We start from the raw sequence: 26135 nt of genomic DNA on the forward strand, positions 1-26135 counted from the left end.
ACAACGGGACAAGCCTCTGTATTACTCGCTCTCCGCCGCGGCACCCCCAGTCTCGCTAGAGAGAAAAGGGGAGGGGGCGGGTCGGCCAGTGGCCTTAGAATTCAGATCCACCCGCCCACCTCCCCGCCCTTGCAAAATGTATCTCTAGGAATTGTGAGTCTCTCTTCTTAACCCTTGCCTGCCCAAGCCAAAAGGGAGCAACATTTGGGGTTTTTACAGAAGCAGGAGTGGGTAGTAGCATCCCCATCGAAAAGCTCTCGTCGAGCTCTACGACTGTTCTCGCCCTCCCTAATATTTCTCTTCCCATTGCAGACCCGGCCTATCTCTCTTTACCTTTGTTTACTCGGCCGCGCGTAAGCGCACAGCGCACGAATTTCCTCCCGGTGTTGCTTCCTTCCCACTCCTCACGGTTCGTGGAGCACACCACACCACGGCTATCCCATTCGTGTTTCCTCCGTTGAGGTCAATTCGACATTTCCAGGTAGGTGTTCCCAAGGCTGCAGTCCAATCCTATGAAAAGGTAGACATGCCCAAACCACCTTACAGGGATGTTGTAAGGAGTAGAACCAGGGGCATAGTTAGGGGAGAGGGGGCCGTGTTCATCCCTCTCTCTGGCAGCCCCCCAGCCCAGAGTGAGGGAGATAATAAAGAAAATAGGGAGGGGTGGAGCTGGAGGGCCCTCAGGAGCTGGGGCCCGAGTTCTTTGAACCCTTTCGCTCAATTATAGCTACACCCCTGAGTAGAACATAGTGAATTGAATCCATGTTCCAGACTTATACTTGCATAAGAGCGCCAGCCCAAAGAACCTGCAGCCCCCCCCCAAAAAAAGCTACTTCTGAGGGTCTGCTCTGGGGGCCCTTAGAAACAATGCAAGATGTAGCAGAGGAGGTGGTCTTCCCTTCTCTTGCAGCCCCTGTGCCACAACCTGGCCCGACTCTTAGGAGTGGTTTTTCATAGGTCTCGGATCCCTTGCACAGTTGCGCTGCCCCATTGCACGATTCTTTGAACCCAAAAGTGCTACTTTTAAAAAAGCTTTTAATTCTGATTTCAAAAAAGATTTTTTTTTAAAGAGTAAGTGCTATATGAAATGTGATTCTAAAATGGACACTGGCTCACTTATTGCAGAGTATGTTTTAGACCTTTTGGTTAAGAAAAAGTGGGTGACAATACAAGGTTGACTACACGGTTTAGACCAGCGGGGTCCCCAGATATTATTGGACTTCAACTCCCGTAATCCCCAACCAAAGGCCACTGGGGTTGGGCATTATGGGAGTTGAAGTCCAATAACATCTGGGGACCCAATGTTGAGAATCCCTGGTTTAAACCATGTGGGTGAGGAAATATGTGTGACAATACAATACAAGTTGAGAAAGTCTGTGGCTGGCAATACAAGGCCTGAAAGGAAATGTGCTACTGGGAACGTGCTATCACCCTTGTGATCAAAATGCTGACAGTGACTGGGAGTTGCAGAAGGAAATCAGGGAGGCATCAAAGAGAGACAGAGCTGTAATAATGGCTGACTTCAATTACCCAAAAGTAGACTGGGTAAATTCATAGTCAGGTAAAATTTCTAGACATACTGAATGACCGTGCCGTAGAACAGCTGGTCATGAAACCAAACAGAAAAGGCGACCTTGGATTTAATCCTCAGTCTACACCAGTCCTGCCCAGGACCTGGTGTGAGATGTCAGTGTCATGGAACCTTTAGGGAACAGTGATGAAAGTGATCAAATTCAGCATACATGCAAGGAGATAATTGCCAAGGAAGTCTAACAGACATTTTGAGTTTCAGAAGAGGAAACTTTTATAAAATGAGGAGTTTGGTGAAAAGAAAACTGAAAGGGAAAATCAGGAGATTTTCACTCCAGAATGCATGGAGCTTATGTAAAACCACAATAATAGAAGCTCAGTTAGAATGTATACCAAAAAGGAGGAAAGGTACCACCAAGACTGGGAGGATGTCAGCATGGCTAACAAAATCAAGAAACTTATAAAGAGGAAGAAGTCTTCCTTCAGAAATTGGAAGGCAGGTCAAAATTTATTTAACATATTTGTATACTGCCCAAGATTAGAAACCCTTTTTGCAGTATATGAAAAACAGTGTGAATTTGGATTTATTAACGGAGGTTGAAATGTAAAAACAACAGTTGGGGAATTTGTTATAGTAATGAAACTAATAGATTACTATGGTGATGAAAACAAGGATTAGGACATAATAACCAGATATATAAATATGAAGAAAATATTTACATGAGAGCAAATATGGATGTTGCAATATAAATGTAAAGATGAACGGGAAGTCACATTGAGATGTAGAAAACTAATAAAAATAAAGTGCACCCCCCCCCATATTTGTATACTGCCCAAACGCAAATGAAGAAAACGGAAAGGAACACAAACACTGGCTAAAGAAATGCAAGGTGACAATAAGAGAGGCAAAAAAAGTGTTTGAGGAACATTAGCTAAAAGCTTCAAGGGGGATAACAAAAACTTCTTCAAATACATCAGAAGCAGGAAACCTGCCAGGGAGGCAGTTGGACCCTTAGAGGATAAGAGAGTGAAAGGGATTATTAAGAAAGATATGGAGATTGCAGAGAAGCTAAACAAGTTCTTTGCATCTGTTTTCACGGCAGAGGATTCTGAGCATATCCCTGTCCCTGAACTGAGGGACAAAGGCTGAAGAACTGAGTTGCACAGAGATGAAGAGAGACGATGTTCTAAACTTTCTGGAACAATTAAAAATTAACAAATTGCCAGGGCCAGAAGGCGCCCACCCAAGAATCCTTAAAGAACTTAAATGTGAAATTGCCAACCTCCTTGCAAATATATATAACTTATCCCTACAATCAGACTCTGTACCAGAGGACTGGAAAGTAGCCAATGTAACACTGATTTTCAAAAAGGGATCAAGGGAGGATCTGGGAAATTACAGGCTAGTTAGCTTAACATCTGTTGCAAGCAAATTGATGGAAAGCATTCTCAAGAATAAAAGTGTTAAGCACATAGAAGAACAGACCTTGCTGGGGGAGAACGGTTCATTTATTCCTACCCTCTGTTTTCTGTCCTTCAATCAGTTTCCAATCCACACATAAACCTGTCTCCATATCCCATGACTGATACATTTATTTAAGAGCCTTTGATGAGGAATTTTGTTGAAAGCTTTTTGAAAGTCCAGGTATACTTTGTCAACTGGATCACCTTTATCCACACACACACACCTGCTGACATTCCCAAAGAACTCCAAAAGGTTAGTGAGGCAAGATTTACCTTTGCAGAAGCCTTGCTGGTTCTCTAAATGGAGGAAAGTAAGAAGTGGGATCCCCCAGGGATCTATACTGCAACCAGGGTTCTTTAACTTGTTCATAAATGATTTAGATGTTGGATTGACCAGCAAGGTGACCAAATTTGCAGATGACCAAAATCAACTGGACGGCACACTTTACAAACTATTTAGGGTAGTACAATTCAAAAGAGATTGTGAGAAGCTCCAGAAATATCTCTCTAATCTAGGGGAGTGGGCAACAAAATGGCAAATACAGTTCAATGCTAGCAAGTGTAAAGTGATGCATATTGGGGGTGGGACCCAACTTCACATTTATTTATTTACTTATTTGCTCGATTTTTAGACCGCCCTTACAAAATAGCTCAGGGCGGTTCACAAACATCAAAGACCCTTTAAAACAATTTAAGAGCACTGGAAGGCCAGGCCGAACAGGTATGTCTTTGGGGCTCTTCTAAATTCCAATAAAGAATTCAAATTACGGATGTCTGCAGGGAGCGCATTCCACAGCGCATTCCTTCTCTACAGAGAAGGCCCGCCTCTGGGTTGCCACCAGATGAGCCGGGGGCAACTGGAGCCGGACCTCCTCAGATGATCTTAACGTGCAGTGGGGATCAAACCGAAGAAGGCGCTCTCTAATTTAACCTGGACCTAAATACCAGTTGCAGGGAAGTAACAGTAGGAGAGAGGGCATGCCATCAACCCTTGTCTGTGGGTTTCCTAAAGGCATCTGGCAGGCGACTGTGTGAAACAAGATGCTGGACAAAATATGCCTTGGGCCTGATCCAGCAGGGCTGTTCTTAAGTGCATGAAAACATTAGCAGCCTGAAATGTCAGGAGTCAATGTTCAAACAACATTTGTATACAATCTTTGCATTATCTAAAGTTATTTCTATACATTTTCCTCAGACATTGTTAATATTTGTTTTGCTAATGTGTTTGACTTTCAAAATACATCAGACATCTTCCACTGAACAACTGGTGGTATTCTGTGCAGGCAAAAAGGATTCTGTATTCCCATAACACATTACATGTTTCAGCTGGGGGAAAATACAGCTTAAAGAAAATCATACCAATTTCAATGAGACTTAATTGCAAGTAAATCCACAAATTGAAGAATTATAGCATGATCCTATGCAAACTTAGACATACTTTATCAAGCCAGAGGTTGCCGGTTCGAATCCCCGCTGGTATGTTTCCCAGACTATGGGAAAAACCTATATCGGGCAGCAGCGATATAGGAAGATGCTGAAAGGCATCATCTCATACTGTGCGGGAGATGGCAATGGTAAACCCCTCCTGTATTATACCAAAGGCAACCAAAGGGCTCTGTGGTTGCCAGGAGCTGACACCAACTCAACGGCACACTTTACCTTTACCTAGGACTGGGCTGCTGGAGGTTTTGAATAAGTTAATTTCTATCTTCCTCCCTATTCAAGTGTTCCTTTACATTATGAAATTGTTCTATTTTAATTCCTTCACAACTTGATATGAGCACATGCATTGTTAGCAAACGGGGATGCTTAGGACAGGGCGCAATAGTGCTGGGATTGTGGGATAAAATGCTTCTGTTTCAAGTAAATGTACTAAAACTAATTCTTTATATATTGTTCCATCTCTATACTGCTTTTCATTAAAATAATTCCAAAGCCATTAACAGTATAATTAAAGCAATGCACAATTAAAATACAAATGTTAAATATAAAAATATCTCTTATTTAAAAGTTTACCTGTGCTGGTCTAGGACCGTAATAAAGATTGATTGATTTAAAAGTTTAAAAATCTATGTAAAACAGTGTAGTGGATTATAGCCTTTGTCTCAGAGCAAGCTCATGAGAGAGGAAGAGAAAATGCTGAATCACCCCTGCTGAACTTTCTGGCAGAGGCTACTCCTAAAACTTTCCTGTATTTTTGGTAGGTTCAAAAACGGCTGCCACCACCACCCCTCTCTATTACAGATCTTGAACTTCCCTGGGCTTGGTATGTAATTCCCAGGGGAAACTATTTTGCTATTGGAAAATTACAAAAGCCTTCAACGTGAGAAAACTGATAATTGCTGAATGTCTGAGGACATGTCTGCACCAGAGCAAAAGCCCCTTTCAGCCCCCCCCCCACACACACCGAGTTAAAAACCCACTCAGAGAGACATGTAAAAGAAAAGAACAAAAAGAAAAACAGTTTCATTCAAATGCTACAGACTGCTTCCATCTGAGGCTTTCTCAGCTTTTAGTTGCAGGTAAAAATACTCAGTAGGTTACAATAATACTTCAAAAAGCACCCAGATGATATTGGGGATGCACACTTTAAAAAATTGTGGTTACCCAGTTGCAAGGATATGAGGTATGTTGGAAAATAAAAAAGCACATTTAAAAGCTTACAGAGTCTTTTGCAACACCCTTTCCCTAGACTAAACTTCCCAGAGCCAATGCCCAGCTTCCTTTTTCTTCAGCTCACCCAAACCCTGGCTGAGAATTCAAGCCCTTCAATTCTATCTTCCAAGTGCTGCAGTCATCTTCCTGCAACCATCCTCCATGGCTGCATGAGTTGCTCAGTCATCTTCCTGCAACCATCCTCCATGGCTGCATGAGTTGCTCTCCTGCAGCTCCACACAGCTTCTTCTAACAAAGAAACTCTCCTTCCTCCCAATGGCTCTCTAGGTTCTACCCACCTGGTGTGCTGATTGGCTGATTACTGGAGTTCATAAGGACAGGGTTCACTTCCAGTCACTCTTTAGGGGACTGGCTGATCACTATAAACAGTAACACACAAAACACAAAGCAGCAGCAGCAGCAAAAACTGTACTCTCATATAAAAAGCCTGGGTGAAGCGCCACATTTACATGTTTTCTAAAAACTGTGATGGAGGCTGAAAAGCAGATGCCAGCCAGGAGAGCATTCCAAAGTCTGGGGGCAATGACTGAGAAGGCCCTGTCCCATAAATGTGCTCTACAGCTGAGCCTCTCTCACCATCAGCATGTGGAGCAGAACTCCCCCACACCAAATGATCTTGTCAAGTGGGCAGAAACCCTTGGGAGCAGGTAGTCTTTCAGATATCTAGGGCCCAAACCATTTTCAAGTTCAAAACTAGCACCTTGAATTGGACCCGGGGGTGGGTGGGGTGGGATTGGTAGCCATTGTAGTTCTTTCAGAATGGGTGTAATATGATTCCAGCAGGCAGTTCCAGATAAAATTCTAGCTACTGCATTAGCTAGGAAACTAGCTGCAGTTTCTGAATATTCTTTAAGGGTAGCCCCACATAGAGCACATTACAATAATCCAGCTGTAATATGACTAAGGCGTGGTTAGCTGTGGCCAGATCTGCCTCCTTGAGAAAGGGATGCAATTGGTATATATTAGTGCTTCTTTTATAATGTTTTGAGATTGATGGTAGATTTGTTCCTACTTACTTTATAAATTCTAAACTTTACATCCGCAACTTCTGCCTGTACAACCTTAGACCTGAGCTATTTAACAGATCTACAAAGAAAGCAAAGACCAAGTGTTCTGTTTTGATCAAGCAGTTCAGGTTGTGTAATTCTTATTAAGGTCACAGAACTGAACTTGACCAATATTACCTCTAACAGAGATTCCCAGATGTTGTTGACTACAGCTCCCAGAATCCCCAGCCAAAGGTCATTGCAGCTGGAGATGCTGGGACTTGTAGTGAACAACATCTGGGAATCCCTGTTAGAGAGAACACTGAACTTGACTAAAGCAAAGTTCAACACAGGTCTGCAAATAGCACTATGCTCTAAAGCATATGCTGTAGTTGTTTGCAACTAGCTTGCAAACAACCCAACTGTGATTCAAAGTGTTTTGCTTTGAGCTGATACGCTCAGGTCTTGGACAGCTTTAATTGTTAGTAACATTGAGTGGTTTCACACAATTGCAGCAAAGCCAAGCACGTGTTCCAAGCAGGTGTGTCATGTGAAGCTACAAACCTCCAGTTCCCATGTCACGTTACTGAGATTCTTCTGACTTCTGTAACTAAGCTTTGAAGTTGGGCAGACAAAATTTGGGAGAATCTCAGTAACTCAGTGTAGGAACTGGTTGTTGGCAGCTTCACATGACATGCCTGCTGGGAGTGCACCTCTGGTTTTTGGCTTATTGATTTGGTGGCAATCATGTGAAGCCACCCATTGTGCTAGGAAGCTGGAGACTTGGCAGTACTGCAGACAGGGTTTCCACTGTGAGAAATGAGATGGTGGACTAAATTAACCTTTGGTTGGCTTCCACAGGGTTCTTACGGTGAAAACTGTGTGCTCTTACTCTTTCATCAACCTGATTCTAAGTACAAAAGGTACTCACAAGGGTACTTAAAAGGAGTACCTCATACTACAAGATCTTGAATATGCTTGTTACATTAGATGGCTAAGAGAAAGACTCGAAGAGAAAACTGGGTATGATTATTTTTAAAAATTTCATTTAGCACAAATTTATACTATGCCATATGCAAGTCCCTGAGTGGTTCACAATTTGTAAAAAAAGATTTTAGTTGAACTCTTCCCTCCCCCCCCCATTTGTACACTGCCTCAAACTTTTATCTCTGGGCGGTAAAAAACATTCTTGATGCAGTTACAAGAGTGGGGTAGGGAGAGGCTTAAATGTGTTCTTGTAAACAGGCTCGGACTGGCCCACAGGGCAACAGGGCAGATTCCCAGTGCGCCCCACCCGCAGGGCGCCCCTGTGCCCTGCCACACTCGACAGCAGTGAATACTCCCACCCTTAAGTACCAATTCTGCTCAAAGCCCCACATACATTCCACCACCCTCTCAGTGCCCCCAGTCCAGCCCTGCTTGTAAACAATACAGATTGTAATATTACTTTATCTGCAGGAGATAAGCAGCTGATATAAACTACTTGTATTGCTGTATGTCAGAAATTGTCCCTGGATACATAGTTACATTTATCAATAAAAGGGGCACATCCATCCATCCTGTTTTCTTTCTTGAGGGACTCCTACTTGTTTTAAGAAAAAATTCTTGTTTTATCACTTCTATGTAAGCAATTACATATCATTTGGACCAAAAGCAGAGTAGAAGCACCACTACTTCCATATTTTCTTTATGGAAATTCAGAAATATGAAAGCATCTTACATAGAAGATAGATTCTGAATGTTGACAGACATTAGAACTTGGTTATTCTAACAGCAGGTATTCTGCTGTCAATTTCCTGTCAGCTGAAGTGAACACCGTGTTTAGTGAAGAATTATGATGCTCCGCAGCATAGCTGTTGACATGCAGATGAAGAGGAGAGCTCTTTATTTGCTTTTATATTTACTGCTTTTTGTATGAGTCCTGTCATATTTTGAAAAACAATTTGAAAGGTCAGGCTGAACACAGTTGGTGACTAAAAATAAAGAATGGTCAGAATGAAAATGTGAGAGGCACTTCTCCAACATTTATATTTAATGCAATTTCCATTAATTTCCAGAAAGCGTGAATGAGCACAATGCTTTAAGAATCCAGTTGAGAGCAAAACAGTTTACCAAATTATTCACGAACTAACTCCTCTGACAATACACACATCTTAATCTGCCCAACCCTATTTCTTGATTTTTACTTTTCAAAAAGGCAACTTTTTTCAGACAGGATTTTTGTTTAGAATTACATTTTCAGTTGATTATACAGTATATGCACATGTCTAGCCCTATCCCAGTGCAAAGAAGTGGGGCCAGGTTAACATTTGTAACATAAGCTTAAACAGGCAGAAGCAAAATCAAGTGTGCTGCAACACTAAAAGTGACACACACACACCCCAATCTCAGGACTCCGATTTCCTCAGACAGGGATGAGGAGGTACTGAAACCCTCTTAGAGGACTATCAATGCTTCAGGCTGAGAGGAGCCTCCAGATGACATCAAGACTGAAGTCTCTGACCTATATGAATCTCTATTTGAACTCTTATGTTTTGTTTTGTTTTCTCTCAGCCAGGATCTCACAGCAGAAGTGAGCCCAGTTAAGTGAAGGGGGGGTGGGATGGGGGCTGGCTGCAAAGAAGACAGACAATAGACTGAAAAAGACTTAGCACCTCCAACCCAGGATATTTGACTCTTTAAATTACACACAATACTTTATATGAATGAAGCAGATACATGTTTTTAAAAGTGAGTGAGCAATTACCATGTATAATTTGCATGTTCAAGAGACGGGGTCAGAAAGGATCAAAGTCAGTATTGTTGGACAGCTGCTAGGGCTCTCAAAAAGGCCCACTGCTGATCTTCAAGTAGCAATGCCATCTCCCCTGATTTTCTGGGTAGTACTCATATTTTAGCATGCCACATGGATTGCTTAGCCCGCCCAGAGTTCAAATTTCTTTTCTTTTTAAAGCTAAGCCCTAGCCCTTGTAGAAGTGGAGTTATGGAGCAAAATGTGCAGTCACTATTCTGCTCAACCACTGGACTTGGATTAAGGCAGGTAAAGCACAGGAGGCTAGCTGGGAGGTTCACAAGTACAGTAACCCCACAAGAAATGTTGCCTTTGTTTTTTATCAGCAGGGAATCTCTTATCTGGCTGTTGTGAGGATGCTTGCTTTTTTTGTATACCACTGCTTGCCTGCCAGGCTGTGTATTGTAATGTTTAAGGACTTTGGCTTTACATTCTGTGCATGCCTACTTAGAAGTAAGCAGGTTGGTTTCAATCAGATCTCTCAAGTAAGTGTGTACAGAATTGCAACCTTAATGAGAAAGCTGTGCATTCCCACCCACCCCTTTTTTTTGGTTCTAGTGCTGCTGTTAATATGTCAAGGAAAATGGTCAGGCAAAGATATCTTCCCCAAATATTGCTGGTAGATATTCAGATCAAATACAAGTCAACTGGAAAGTGTGCCTGCTAATTTGCATAACATGCAAATTATCCGCAAGTCATTTTATATAATGCAAATTAGGGTGCCTGGATTTGGAGAGCCAGAATATGGCAACCCTGAGACGTCCCCTGTGCTCATAGCCTTTGTATGCAGAGCAATATAGAGCAAGGTTGGAGGGAGTCATGGAATCCAGTTTGCAGAGAGTCCTCTGAAGCCTAGAGCTTGGCCTGGAGAGGCTACTTGCAAAATCTGCTGGCTGTAATCCTATCAGCCACCACCAACCTAGCCCTGTCCACCAGGTGCCAGTTCAGGTTAAAGTATCTGGACTACTTCCAAGAGATTCTTGGGCTTTAGCGAGTCTCTGAAAAGTTGATAGGCATCATTAACAACTTTTCTTTGTAATGCCTCCTTATTATATGTATGTATTTATTCATTCATTTAATAAATTTGTATACCACCCACTACCAAAGTCTCTAGGTGGCGTACAGCATAAAACAACCTAATAGTTTAACAGTTAAAACATATAACATCTGGTTTAAAATATCCATAAAAACACCGACTAAAAATCTTGGCTGAAGGGATGTGTCTTTAGTTGTTTCTTAAAAGCCAACAGGAAAAGGAGTAGCTCTAAGGAAGTGTATTCCACAGTCCTGGGGCAACTACAGAGAAGACATAAATATGAAGTGATGTTAGTGATTGATCCTACAGATTGTAAAGAATCTTGGTGGTTGTCATAGGTAAGTTTCAGCCCACATTATTAAAGCTATTATAAACTAGAAATATAGGTTATTACACTGTGGAGATGACACAATAGTTAGTGACAGAGCTTCTGAGAGGTTGGTAGACGTGAAAGCGTGATTTGGGGATGCACGGAATGAACATGCTTGTCCCACTCTTCAGCTGGTGGGGCACTGCACTGTATGCAAGCCAGTTTTTTCTGTTTTCAACCTTAACTTTTTGCCTGCTTAAACAGTTTGAGGAGGAGGCAAAAAGGTAATGCTGAAAATAGAAGATTCTGACTTAAGGAGATGCTGGGTTCTTTGGAATTCAGTAGATTGCAGGCCATTTGTAACAAATAATATTTAAAAGTAAATTACTACATTTGGACTAAATGTCTGAATAAACTATACTTCTAAATGCAATATAGCAAACATGATCAAAGTTGTGAGCAAAGCAGGTTATAATAAAGTTCCTAAAGAAACAATGTGACTAGGCCTGTAAAGGATGCTAAAAAAAAAAGTATTGCATATATTTCCCCCCAATTTGGGGTTGTTTTTCCACAAAAACAACCCTGTTGCCAGAAAGCCACGTTTTGGGGTAATGCAAGGAGCACCCCCTTAGATGTACTATCGGCATGGGGCTATGGGATCATAGTGCCCTTGAACTTTTCATCTCGTGGGTTGGCATGAGCTGGTCATTAAGCACAAGCTGAGGGTTGCAACATGCCTTCAGGTTAAAGAGTCAGAATGCAGCCACCCCTCCCTAAAAAGGAAAGTTAGCTGAATAGACCCACACCAAAAGCCAATTGCTAAGGGGGAAGACACTCCTGCTCAGAGATAACCATTGGAAAGCTCTTCAGAAGGAGTGTAGAAACAACCATTTCTCACAGCATTAAAATTGATGGATTGGCTAGTGAAAATAAGGAAGGACGCTTACAAACAAAAAGCATTTATCTTCTCACCTGGGGACACTACAGTCCTGAGATTGTAAGCAAACATCACCTCATTATCCTCACACAACCACATTTGCATATCTGGCTTCTACCTTTGTCCAGAGGGGCCCACCTAAAGTGACCATCTAGCAATCTATTATATTAATTCTCCTGGGTGTGCCTTGGAATGTGTGTCCCAGAGCCCAGCTGATTGGCTGGGCGGCGGACGCACCTGATTGGCTGAGGCGCACCCAGGAGGATGGGTTGTCGTGTTGGCAGCCCAGCTGTGGAGGCCAGAGGTGGCGGGCCTGGCCTGGCCGCGGAGGCAAGGCCCAGGAGGGTAGAAAGAAAGTGGCAGGGGGGCAGAAGTGACAGTGGGGAGGAGAGGTGGCTGGGCCTGGAAGCAGAAACTGGGGCAGAAGTGGGGGGGAGAGGTAACCGCCGGCCCCAAAGAGCGCACAGATGCTCTGTGCAAGCGCACAGATGCTCTGTGGACTCTATTGTTTTACACAGAAACTCCATACCCTCTGGGGTGCGATAGCCACCTGATTGAGTCAATAGTTGCCCTAGGCCATGTTTGCAGCTATAATTACTCTTAGCCAGCCACATGGCCTCAGACTCTGTTTAGATCCTGCAATCCTATGGAATCTCACATGCGAGCTGTGGCTGCTGCCCCTCGCTCTTCATGCCACACTTTACCCCAGATGAGGCACACTTGTACAGCTGTCGTGCAACCAACGCACCTAGGAAGGATAGGTAATACTAGCATCTCACCTCTCCCTAAGCTCTCTTGCTACTCCTCCCTGCTCCCCCCACCCCCCAGCTCTCCAGGCACTCTTTTTATTGCAATCCTCTAAGTAGGCTCTTATATAGGACTTTAGCCAAATTATTGTAAGCCTCTAACTAAGAATCTCATTCAGAATGCTAGCCAAACTTTTTTTTTTGCCTTCTGTAACTCCCCATTTTTACCCTTAATAAAGACTTGAAACTCTACCGATGTTTCTTCATTCTTTCCAATATGCCAGAACTGCACCCCCAATCCGAGCTAATTTTTTCGGATTTTCTCATAATTTAACTCAAAAACATAGCTAGAGCACCTAGCCAATTGCTTCTGTGCAGCTCTGCTAACAAACCAGAAAAAAAGTTTTTCATGATTTCAAAACGTTCCAGAAATTGTACATCTCTAGTTAGGAGATACTTGGAAAATGCCACTGTGGTCAACATTACCCACGTGTATCTTGAAACCCAAGGTGTATTCATAGTTGTTTGGGGAAACAGAATGGCCTCATGGGTAATACAAGTATGCTGACAAGTGACCTCATGGCTACCTAAGCTATTGCCACAAGTCCTTTTGTGCATACTTTCAGCTCTTTTCCCAGAGCCAAAATAAATTAATAACATTTTTAGTACTTACATATCTGGTCAGAAAGAACAGTTTCTTTCTAGACCAAAATAAGATTTATACTGATGTAGGAAATGGGGCAGGGGAAAACCCCATAGAAGTCAGTAACTATAGCAATTCACACAGTATATGTAACTACCTTCATTTGTCATTGTTAGGTCCACATCCTGATCAACCTGGACCATTACACTTTTGTAACCATAGTGGGGAAGTAAAAAGAAAAAGTTAGAATTTACTATTTTACAACACATGCAGTCCCTACCCTTTTGTTATCTAGTCCCTACCCTTTTGTTATCTATCCATTTTCTCTCTTTCCCCACCCCACTGCAACACACAAAGAGGAGAGGAGAGCTCGTCTTGTGGTAGCAAGCATGACTTGTCCCCATAGCTAAGCAGGGTCTGCCCTGGTTGCATCTGAATGGGAGACTTGATGTGTGAGCACTGCAAGATATTCCCGTTAGGGGATGAAGCCGCTCTGGGAAGAGCAGAAAGTTTCAAGTTCCCTCCCTGGCTTCTCCAAGATAGGGCTGAGAGAGATTCCTGCCTGCAACCTTGGAGAAGCTGCTGCCAGTCTGTGAAGACAATACTCAGCTAGATAGACCAATGGTCTGACTCAGTATATGGCAGGTTCCTATGTTCCTAAATAGCAAATAAATAAATAAATAAATTCTGAGATTTCAATAACAATGTACATATATGCCCCCTGTATAATAAACAGGAAACATCTAGGGCATAGGGGACCAATATGCACCATATCTGTCACAACTAGCATAGAGGGTAGAGGCTTGTACAGATCTGGAATGAGCAGCAGGCCCACAGGCTAAGCACAGAATCAGATTGCAGTCACGCTTGCCTTTCCAATGCACTGCTACCTCCTCTCCTACACCAAAATATGAGGAGCCTATATGTGCTATACCATATGCTTAGAGTAAGCACTAGCTTTTCTCTTGGATTTGAATTGTGGCATATATATATATATATATATATATATATATATATATATATATAAGATCTCCGCTGACTTAAAGGCATAGTATTAACCATGGTAGTAACCATAAATTCACACACACACACACCCTGGTTATAAAAACCATTTATAACAATTAGGGATGTGCACAAAACTGGTTCGCCCGGTTCGGGTCCGAACCAGGAAGGGGTGGTTCGGTTTTGGTTTTGTCCGAACCACCCCCTGGTTCGGTTTGGATCCGAACCGGTTCGGACCAGTTTGGATCAGTTCAGAGACTGAAAATTTGTAGGATGGTAGCTGGCACCCAGGGGTACTTGTCACCCAAACCCCAAAGCAATCAGACACTCGTATGATTTTTTATGAATTTTTGAAAATTATTATTTTTCTCATAGGATATAATGGGACTCGAACCAGGCCATTATTCCTTATTGTGCAGCACCCATGGGTGCCAACAACCATGCAAACCCTGAAGCAATCAGACACCCCTATGATTTTTTATGAATATTTGAAATATTTTTAATTATTTTTCTCATTGTGTATAATGGGACCCAAACCAGTCCATATCCCCTATTGTGGAGGACCTAGGGGCACAAAAGCAGGGTGGTTGGTAGACAGACAGGGGTGCCTACCACCCAAAAAATCCCAAGGCAATTGGACACTCCTCTGATTATTGGTGAATTGTTAAATTATTTTTGAATTCCTCATAGAGAATAATTAGGATTGCAGCAAATGTATAGCTTCACATCGGGGGGAAAGGGGTGTCGTAGAGTGCAGTGTGGTGGGTGGTAGTTCCTAGGGTGGGCAAGGAAGCTATCAGAATTATTTGAAAGGAATTGGGCAAAGGGGTGATTTTTAAGTGATTTTTGAAGTTTACGCATCTTTCAGGTTTTTCTCCATAAAGAAGCATGGAGGTGTCAGCAAATGTATAGCTTCACGTCGGGGGGAATGTATAGCTTCACGTCGGGTGGCCTAGAGCAGTGTGGGGTTGGTGGTAGTGCCAGGTAGGGGCAAGGAAGCTATCAGAATTATTTGAAAGGATTTGGGCAGAGGGCTGATTTTTGGTTAATTGTTGAAGTTTACTTTAAGGTTTTTCCTCATAGTGGAGCTTTCAGCAGCCCCATAAGTGCACATGGGGGGTGCTGGGGTGGCCCAGAGCGAGTGGTGGTGTAGTGCACATAGGGTGCCAAGGGTTTCTAACCCATGGGGTACAGGGTTCTCTTGTTTCTGAGGTATTGAGTGTGGATTCTATGATAGCAAATGAGATTTTCAATGAGACACCATGAATCCACTCTAATATGCTATCATAGAATCCACATTCAATACCTTGGAAACAAGAGATCCCTGTACCCCATGGGTTAGAAACCCATGGGGGTGGTTGGCACCCTATGTTCACTACACCACCACTCACTCTCGGCCACCCCAGCACCCCCCCCCCCATGTGCACTTATGGGGCTGCTGAAAGCTCCATTATAACTTATTATGAGGAAAAACCTTAAAGACACGTAAATTCAACAATTCACCAAAAATCAGCCCTCTGCCCAAATCCTTTGAAAATATTCAGGTAGCTTCCCTGCCCCTACCCGGCACTACCACCAACCCCACACCGCTCTAAGCCACCCCTTTCCCCCGGACGTGAAGCGATACACCCTTCATTATACCTAATGGGGGAAAACCTCAAAGACGCGTAAACTTCAAAAATCACTTAAAAATCACCCCTTTGCCCAATTCCTTTCAAATAATTCTGATAGCTTCCTTGCCCACCCTAGGAACTACCACCCACCACACTGCACTCTACAACACCCCTTTCCCCCCGACGTGAAGCTATACATTTGCTGCAATCCTAATTATTCTCTATGAGGAATTCAAAAATATTTTAACAATTCACCAATAATCAAAGGAGTGTCCAATTACTTTGGGATTTTTTGGGTGGTAGGCACCCCTGTCTGTCTACCAACCACCCCGCCTTTGTGCCCCTAGGTCCTCCACAATAGGGGATATGGACTGGTTCGGGTCCCATTATACTCAATGAGAAAAATAATTAAAAATATTTCAAATATTCATAAAAAATCATGGGGTGTCTGATTGATTCAGGGTTTGCATGGTTGTTGGCACCCATGGGTGCTGCACAATAAGGAATAATGGCCTGGTTCGAGTCCCATTATATCCTATGAGAAAAAAATAAAAATAATTTTCAAAAATTCATTTAAAAATCGTACAAGTGTCCGATTGCTTTGGGATTTGGGTGACAGGTACCCCTGGGTGCCAGCTACCATCCTACCAATTTTCACATCTCCGAACCGGTCCGAACCGAACCACCTTCGGTTCGGATTCGAACCGAATCGGGGGTGGTTCGGTTCGGATCCGAACCTCTGAACTGGAACCGGTTCGGATCCGAACTGGTTCGCACATCCCTAATAACAATTTCAAACTGTTATCAGTGGAACATAAAGCAATAGATTCAGCATCATCAGTACAAAAGAGGGCATAACCCGACATGCTTTAACAACAATTCTGGGGAAAGTTATAAACCATATAAATATATTTTAACATGGACGTCATCTCAGGATAGCGAAGATATTTTAGTATGCTAACTTGGCAAAGAGGCACCTTTTAATGTGATGATTCTCTTTATTTAGCAGGGGGAGAATAACTGGCCCTGTCCACCCCCAGCACAGTACCTCCAGTGATTGTTGCTGGTGTCAATCTTATGTTTCTTTTTAGATTGTGAGCCCTTCGGGGACAGGGTTCCATCTTATTTGTTTGTTATTTCTTTGTGTAAACCGCCCTGAGCCATTTTTGGAAGGGCGGTATAGAAACTGAATGAATGAATGAATGAATTTAGCAATATCCAACGTCTTATTATTGGGTGCATTCAAAATTCAGTGGCAAAAAACCCAGTGTATTTTAGGAATACTAGTTTGTTTGTTTTTCATGAATAATATTAACTCTAATTGTGTTAACACAGGACAAATTGTGTCACAAGCACTTTTTTAAAAAGGATTTCTATCTTTTGCATACATTTCTAGTACATAGGACTATTTAATTGTAGTAATATCACTAGCAATATCACTATCTGGAAGTGGTGATTTGGCCAGAGACAGAAATACTCCTGAGAAATAATAATATAAGGACTGAGATGGAAAAGGAGGGTCTGCTCCTCTGTTTTTCCAAAATGGTGCTCCTAATTTTCAGACTGTTTCATTGCCATAGAATGTTGTAAAGTAGTTTGACTTTAAAGATGTATACCCCACTTTGCTCTAAGCAGAGATCCTCAAGATGGCTTATAGTAGATGATGCAATTCAGTACAAACTTAACAGTGGTAGAACAACTAAGATAGGCCCTGAGGGAATGCAATGCTTCTCCCTTGCACCCTGGTTTTCCTCCTGTCATTGCTATTGTTCTTAGGGGTCTGTGGTGAGCCCAGGGGAAACTAACTGCCTCCAGGATATGTGCTGCCAGGCAGCAGCTGAGGGGTAGGGCTCTTACTCCTCTTTGGCAATGGGGCAGCCAAGAGATGCTGGGAAGAAGAAATGTTTAAGCTTCTCTCCAGGTCTCTGGTCTTTTGCTATCCTTATGGGCCTATGATGAACTCAGGGGAATTAGCCCCCTCTAGGAAGTGTGTTGCCAAACCACACTTTCTGTTTGCCCCAATGTAAGCAGAGATTCATATGGATTAAAGGTAAAGTGTGCTGTCAAGTCAATTTAGACTCCTGGCACACACACAGCCCTGTGGTTGTCTTTGGTAGAATACAGGAAGGGTTTACCATTGCCTCCTTCCATGCAGTATGAGATGATGCCTTTCAGCATCCTCCTATATCTCTGCTGCCCAATATAGATGTTTCCCACGGTCTGGGAAACTTAGGGGATTCGAACAGGCAACCTTCTGCTTGTTAGTCAAGTATTTCCCCACTGCGCCACTTAAGGTGGTAGCTCATATAGCTATATATGGATTAGAAACACCCAATAGTTTCCAATTAGTTTGCCCTGGTATAAGCAGGGATTTTCTCATTCTTCAGGCACACTGGCTTTACCCAAAGTGTGACAGTGCTGGATCTGGAAAGGCTATTAGCTAGTCTCTTTAATGGATCAGTTCCAATAAAGCATTGTTGGTGTGTGTGTGTGTGTGTGTGTGTGTGGTGTTTTTTGCCAAGAAGTACTCAGGCTCCTGTTGAGTGGCAGAGGCTATTGTTTGCACTAACCATTTTGTATGAGTAAGACCCACAGGTGAGGGAGAGTTCAGTATCTTACAAAAACATCCAGTGACAGTAACAAACAATTCCTCTACCACTACACAAGGCTTGATGCCCTGAGGGTCTTCTGTGCAGGTCCTTTCTTCTGCATTATTCCTTAAAGGCACAACTTATAGTTTAGTTTTCCTTAGGCTCTTTTGCAGCACCTTTCCTTTTAAAGTCTGCTTCTAAAAAGAAATTTGTTTGCTATTTCTCCCCAGCGTTCTTCCAAAAGCCAGCTGGCTCTGAATGCTAAGTGGCAAAGGAACAAAGGCACAACTTCCAAAAGTATTTGGAAATGTTCTAGGAGTTGCTGAAACTGTTCTTTGTAGTTGTTGCCCAGAGGCCTGGAAGAGTACATCAGGCTATTGCAAGATGGTAATAGTTCCTGTGTTAAGACATCCGCACAGTGCTTGCAAATCTTTATTTTTAATGCCTGCCAGGATTATTATTTGATTATTTTAGCATCCTCATTTGGCTTAACCTACTATTGACCAATACTATAATTACAATTCTATGATACTCTGTATCAGTTTATATAGCATCATAATGGGGATATGGCAAGGGAAATGCATCTAAAAGATAAACAAAACTCAAACATCATTGTAAACAGAAATTTAAATACACGCACATTGCTCTTTTAAAACAGATGTCCCCAAACTCTTTTGCCTATTTACATGCTGGCATGCATCAGGATATTGTAAGTAGGAAAATAAGTGAGCACTTTCCAAATATATAGATTAGACAGTGGCCCTTAGTTTCTCCTATTACAATGCCTACCTCTGTCTTCTTCTACATGCTTTCTACAAAGAATACATATTAGCCTAATATGGAACTACAAATAGTAGAAATAGCTGTTCTCCCAGTTATAAACTACTAGAGAGATTTCACAATGCTACAGTAAGAATAAGGTCCAGGGGTGACATTGTCCCATTCAGACAATCCAACAGACCATGGTTGGTTGGACTAGGCATGAGCCATTGAGTCCCCACATTTTACCAGAACTGTCCAGGAGTGCTGGCTGGACACTCCAATTTTACTTTTGGCATAACTTGGGGAATTAGCTTGGCTAGAGGGAGCAGTTTGCTTTCAGTATCAATTTGAGCAAATCTTACATTTTGGAAAAGGACGAGGAGGCAGAAATGCAGTTCAAACTTTTTATTAAAGGTAAAATGGGGTACAGGAAGGCAAATGTTTATTTAGGTAAGGCAATAAAATCTTAGCTAATGTTCGAAGCGAGAATCTTGCTGAACATGATTTAGCTTAAAGTCCAAATTGCAGGTAAATTGACTTGGCTAAGGCGGTTAGACCAGAGCGCAGCTTAAGGCTTGCCGTGGAAAGTGCTAGCTTAGTTGGCAAAGAGCTACTTGGATAACAGGGTCACAGAAAGAGGGCAGGTGAGGAGGCAGAGTGTCTTGCCATCCTGCTGGCAATCCAGTTATTTGCACTTTGAGCCAACCACCTCACTTTACCTTATGAAAGGACCAGATCTTTATGTATAATGGAGTGAATTCTTACATTCCTCATGTAGTAAAGGAGCCTCTGCAGTGCTGCTCTCCCCGGGGGCACTCTGACCCCTGGACCTTGGGGCCCCTATCCATGGCCTCCAAGGTCCAGGGGGCCTCCAGATGGTGGGGGGGGGCTACTGCAGCCACACCATGCTGAACCTCTGGTTTTTTAATTAAATTTTAGCCACCACATGGCCGAGGGGCGGGTGCTGGGGGGTAAGCCAAGCAGTCCTCCCCCCGCACCCGGAGGCAGTGGCTGGAGTGATGCTGGGCCTGTCTGTTCAGCCCAGCATCTCTGGCGCTCCTGCGCAGATGAGAGAGATCGTTGCAAGCCCATGACATAATTGGCTTGTGATGATCTCTCTCCACTGTACAGGCATGCCTCGCAGTTAGCAAGAGATGCTGGGCTGAATGGACAGGCCCAGCATCGCTCTGGCCGCTGCTGCCGGGTGGTGGTGGTGGGAGAAGTATTGCTCGGCTCACCCCGCCAGCAGCCACCCCTTGACTGTGTGGTGGCTGAAATTTAAAAAATAGAGACTTGGCGCAGCAGGAGGCCCCCCAAAGTAGGGGCCCTTGTGCTGGGAGGGCCTCATGGCGGGGGTGGTCTAGGCGCCAAAATTACTTATATGCGCCCCTGGCTCTCCCTGTGCCATCAGGGTAATCTGAGGGGTCTTGGACCACTGTTAATGGAACTGCTCTGGAGAGAGCCCAACTGGCTGAACACTCCAGTTGGGCTTTTGGGCTAATGTGGGGAATCAGAGTGACTATATGGAGCAGTCCACCACAGTATGAATTTAAGCCAAGTTTTGGTCTGGAAAATGATGTGGAACTGCAATACAGTCAGATTTATTTAAGAATAAAAGCGCTACAGGAAGATAAAAAGGGAATTAGGTAAAAAAAAATTCTAACTAGCAATAATAAGAATCTCATGTCATAGAGGCATTTTAGCTTAAGGTTCAAATTGTCAAATTGATCAGCTTACGGCTTACTGGAGAGAGAACTAGAATGCAGGCTTAAAGGAGGAAAGAGAAGGGGCCAAGGAATTTTAAAGGGATAGAAAGTTAGTGTTACTAATCCCAATATGTTGGTGTGTTCACTGCACTTGAAGGGGAATACCCAGGGAGACCTCCTCGCGGGGTAGAGCAGAAAGACAGGAAATCAAAGAAGCAAGTGGCACAGCATGACCACTTGTCAGCTGAAGAACCAGCATGGTATAAGTCCATCTAAGTGGGGAAGCAGGATTCTTTTTCCTTGGGTCTGGGGTAGGTTCTGAGAGTTCTCTGGGTGTCTTGAGTGCTAAACATACGTTTGGATCTGGGATACAAATAGGCAAATTCATGCCCTGGGGCCATGCACAAGCCAAGTGTCCTGGCTGGAGAGGCTGAAATTCGTATGGAACAAAGAAATTCATGTTTGCATGAATTCATCTACTTGGGTGTAATCCTTGGAAACAAAAGGTGGAGTGGTTTGGAAGCAAGTGTACACGACGGGTTTGAATGGGCGAACTTAAAGCTTATCTGCCAACTGGGATGTCTCCAGGTGGAAAGAGATATGGGTCTTGTGAATTTTAACGTCTCCTAGTCCTTGCCAAATCATTAACATGTTGATGGTGGGGTGGGGATGTTCCATGTTTATCTGAATTCCTGAGGAGAAGATTAGTGAAGTTACTTCTTTTTTGCAAGAAGAGAGTTAACTATTTCCTTTGTGAAGGTCTCTTTGACCTGGGGTATACTTTGCTAGCTTTCCTTCTCTTTTGAAAGAGAGGTTATGGGGATAATTCCCTACAGTTGCGTGTTATTATGGCCTTGGGTAGCATCACCCTATGTTTGCTTGTGCTAAGCAACCAAATTGAATTGTTTGCCAAATATGGGCATGTGCAGAGTTCACGATCCCATGAGCTCAGGTATCCAAGATGGAGGTTGTGCACCCACAACTCCAGATCACATAGAGAGATACTGACTGCTGCTCCCAAATAAGATGTTCTGGCAAGACCACATGGGAAAAACCCATGCTTTGCTTGGGTTTACCCCAATTACCCCAATTTTCAGAAGTTGGTGTCAGGAGGAGGTTTAGCATGTGCTCTTCACATGTAGTCTGGAACGTCTTGCATTTTCCTGGTACACAGGAAGGAGTGCAACAGGGGATCACACACCAGGAGAGTCACATGAGAACCCACTCTCAGAGCCCTCTTACATAGCATGTAACACCAACTATACTGTGAGTGAGGAGGAGGGAAGAGAGGGAGGCAGGCAAAAGTGACAGATGCCTATTCTACTCCAGTTGGACTTTAGCAGTAGCAATAGCACTTACATTTATATACCGCTTTATAGCCGGAGCTCTCTAAGCGGTTTACAATGATTTAGCATATTGCCCCCAACATTCTGGGTACTCATTTTACCGACCTCGGAAGGATGGAAGGCTGAGTCAACCTTGAGCCCCTGGTCAGGATCGAACTTGTAACCTTCTGGTTACAGGGCGGCAGTTTTACCACTGCGCCACCAGGGGCTCTTAGTTTCCCTCCACCAACAGGGCCATTGAATACCAGCTGTCTTGTGAAACAGCTAATCTAATTTTGTGTATTCTTAATTTAGATAAGAGTACTCCTGCATTCTACCAAAATAAAACCACAGGACTCTGTGGGTGCCAGGAGTCGAAATAGACTTGACGGTACATGTTACTTTTACTAGATAGTCAAAGGTTAATGTATCATTGCCATTTTTTCCTACATTGCAAGCTGATTTGGGACCAAGGTCAGAAAACAGAATAGACATCTACAAATAAATATTATGCAGAACAAGGAGGCACATTTTCGACCTTACTACTTCAAACTATAGGTGTGAGACTGCAGTTTTGCATATTCACCCACATGGGATATTTCCAGACAGCAGCAAAGAGTACTGGGGAAATGCTTTTGCAAGCGTGATTTTACTCACTTTCCACACACATCAACAGGTGTTCATTGCCTAAGTCTCCACAAAATGAATCTTTGTCCAGATGCACAGCAGCGTTCTAGCATGATTTTCTCAGCACCACCTGCTGGCCATCTCTTGCATTCCATAAAGAACTTATTACAACTTTTATGGTGAATGGAATGCAACAGCTTGGCGGTAGGTGGCACTGAGAAAATCATGCTAGGACCCTGCTGTCTATCTAGACTAAGCCGTGGGACTCAGGGCAAGTGCCCAAATTCGCCCTACGGAAAGATCGGGTGAATGGTGAATGGAATGCAACAGCTTGGCAGTAGGTGGCACTGAGAAAATCATGCTAGGACCCTGCTGTCTATCTAGACTAAGCCGTGGGGCTCAGGGCAAGTGCCCAAATTCGCCCTACGGAAAGATCGGGTCTGCTTCAGATGAAAAGAAGACATTTTTGGAGCTTCCTCACAGAAAGAGAAAAGAAGAAGCCTAGAAGAGAGAAGATGAAGAGAGTGGGAAGCAACAATGTGGCAGTTGGCCAGGAGAAACAGAGGATGGCTGGGAGAAGTAGGTCACAGGCCATTGGCCAGGTAAGGCCATATTATTCCTGACCAAGATGCAGAAGGAGCAACAAGAGGGAGGATGTGGAGGAAGGGAGTCTCTCAGGAAAAACAACCCTTTAGCTGTGTCCTGCGAAGGTGTGAGCTCAAGAAGGCTGTAGAAGAAACCTACAGATTTTGTGAGTTGAATTGTGGTGAAATCAGTTCAGGGGGATTGGTACAGGAAGGAGAATCTTTTTAAGTAAAACTGTGGAGTGTGTTAGGGAAGGTAATCTGGCTTTGGAATTTATGTAGGAGAAAAGTGTTAATCTAGCCCACTGTTACTTCATTCCTTCACCAGTAATTAACAAGCAAGCAACACACACATATTCTGCATTTAACACAAAACCGCATCTTATTCTTTTCCCTACAATAAAGTTTGTTTTGGTTCTTTTATGTCCGTCTCTGCTTGTCTAGTTCTACCTCCCCCTTCACACACACACACCCCGTTACCAGGGTTTTGAAAAGGAATAATATTGCTTTCTATCCTAAGGTGAAAGATGGTGGCAGTGGGACAAGTATCTGCCTTTTGGAGAAAAGGGTGTGAAACTAACAAGGACCAAAATGAGTTCCACCAAATTCACATGTATACCAAAAAAAAGAACACACCACAATATAATCATCTAATAGAAAACTATAATCTAGACATATGTATGGGCCTCCAAAGAACTATATAACCTGTAGATAATTTTAAAAAAATTAAATGTCTAGACACTATGAGATCAGAAAATAATATAGAATAAATTTCTGTGTGAACTGCCCTGAGCCATTTTTGGAAGAGTGGTATAGAAATCAAATAAATAAATAAATAAATTTAATTAAAAGTCTTAGCAAAAACATCAATATAAACAGTATATATAGAAAACCATAGATGCTCTTAATGAATTCAAAAACCAGTCTAAAGCATGAGTCCAAACAATTCCTATATAGTATACATTCAAAAATTGTCACAACTTAGAATTCAGTCATGCTTGAGGTTTCCTTTTAAGTTTCTAGATGCCCGATTTAATAGATGAAAAGTCCAATCAATTATAAATGAAGTGGAAATGCAAGCTCAGTGTCTTGTAAAGAGCTGAAATCAGAGACAGAACATACAAGGAAAAACTTCTTCCAGTACTTTTCTAATGTTGCCAAAAGTGTTTTGGCCTTAGCAAGCCCTTCTTCAGTGGCATTACTTAAATAGAACCTTGTTATTCTCAAAATAGTAGCTGTACAATCATATTAAACCAGGTGTTTATTCCTGGTTTATATAGTTTCTGAGGTGTCTGTATAGGAAATATAATGATAAATAGTCCATACAAACAAGTATGTATGGTATTCAATTAATAGATACAGAAATATCCCTAATAATATACATATAACACCAATATAACCCCTTAGCTCAGATATATATAAAACATAGGTGTTAGCAGGTTCAAAAATTGGGTCATTCAAATGTACCCACAAAATCTTTCTCTTCAGGCTCACACAGTATAATGTATACTAGCTGAACCCGCAGAGCATCTGTGCACTAGTACTTGTTTGCTCCCCTCGCTCTCTGCCACAGCCCCCTCACCTGAGAGACCTCTTCCCCATCCTCCTTCTTTCTCTCTCTCTCTTCCTCTCCCTTCTTTCTCTCCCCCCCTTCCCCCCACACTGGTCTGTTGTGCTCCATTGCCAGCAGCCCCACATGCAAAGGGGCTGCCTTTGCTTTCCTGTCCAGGTCCCAGCCCACCCTTTGCCGAACTCTAGTTGCTCTTCTCAACCCCCACCACAGCCCCGTCACCCCAGAGACCTCCCCACCCTCTCTCTCTCTCTCTTCCCCCTTGCCCCCCACAGCCCCTCACCTCAGAAATGTGCCCATTGCCAGCCCCCGACGCCCCACTGAGTCTCCTCGTGAGGAGAACGGCCGAGCTGGGGCTTCCTGTTTGACCTACATGGATGGCCTTCGGTGCGCTCTTCTGCCCCGGCCTTCCTCCTTGTGAGGCGACTCAGCAGGATGATGGAGGCCAGTGGTTGGAGCCAACCTGGGCCGCTGCCACCACGATTCCTACTCTTTCTTTGGCCGTCCATCCACCATTGAGCCCTCCTCTGTGCCTTCTCTCTCAGCCCCTCCCCCCACTTAGCTTTTCCATCCCTGTTCAGCCTTCCCGGAGACTTGGCGGAAGGCCCTGCTCGCTTGCTCGTTCAGCCTCTTCTCACTTTGGCCATTGCTCTTCTTTCTTTGCCTCCTCCTTGACCTCCCTGCCTCCTCAGCAGGAACTCTTGCGAGATGTGCTACGGGCCACCCAAGATTAGCCACGGACCACCTTAGCGTTCTAATATATAGATGGTACTATAGGAAACATATCCAAACGTCTATTTATGCATAGTTAAATCCATAAAAAGCAAAATATACCAAAGTACTAGCTATTCTGTATTTATATAAGTATAGCACTCATTCCATAACAAGTCTCTCAAAATAGAAATTACATATACTTACAATTGTTTCTGATATCTTACTCAAATGGCTATAAGTTCATATCGTCTGATCTCAGTAGAAGTCACGACCTAGTAGGTAAGAGTTTAAATACTCGCATTTTTAAATTATCTACAGGTAATATAGTTCTTTGGAGGCTCATGCATACTTCTAGATTATAGTTTTTTATTGGATAATTATATTGTGGTGGGCTCTTTGTTAGATAAAAGGGACCATCTGCCACATAAAAAAGGAAAGGTTGTGCTGCTGAGTTGGTGTTGACTCCTGGCAACCACAGAGCCATGTGGTTTTCTTGGAAAAATATAAGAATGGTTTACCATT

At 43.1% G+C, this 26135-nt stretch overlaps 1 protein-coding gene and 2 long non-coding RNA genes across 3 annotated transcripts in view; 1 reads left to right on the forward strand and 2 right to left on the reverse strand.

Moving 5' to 3' along the window:
* The window catches only part of CEP78 (centrosomal protein 78), a 38120-nt gene extending 37644 nt beyond the window's left edge, over positions 1 to 476 (reverse strand). The window contains exon 1 of the mRNA XM_053302566.1: positions 334 to 476. The gene's annotated coding sequence lies outside the window, so the exon portion shown is untranslated. The remainder of the gene's footprint in view (positions 1 to 333) is intronic.
* On the forward strand, positions 17 to 19832 carry LOC128347639 (uncharacterized). The gene is made up of 3 exons (XR_008317631.1): positions 17 to 153; positions 313 to 481; positions 18556 to 19832. It is a non-coding gene; the product is annotated as an uncharacterized LOC128347639 (long non-coding RNA).
* On the reverse strand, positions 8630 to 25883 carry LOC128347641 (uncharacterized). The gene is made up of 3 exons (XR_008317633.1): positions 25818 to 25883; positions 13277 to 13326; positions 8630 to 10743 (listed from the first exon to the last, which is right to left on the reverse strand). It is a non-coding gene; the product is annotated as an uncharacterized LOC128347641 (long non-coding RNA).
* Between the last annotated feature and the right edge of the window lie 252 nt (positions 25884 to 26135).

Source organism: Hemicordylus capensis, chromosome 2, assembly GCF_027244095.1.
Source record: "Hemicordylus capensis ecotype Gifberg chromosome 2, rHemCap1.1.pri, whole genome shotgun sequence".
In the NCBI taxonomy this organism is placed as follows: Eukaryota; Metazoa; Chordata; class Lepidosauria; order Squamata; family Cordylidae; genus Hemicordylus; species Hemicordylus capensis.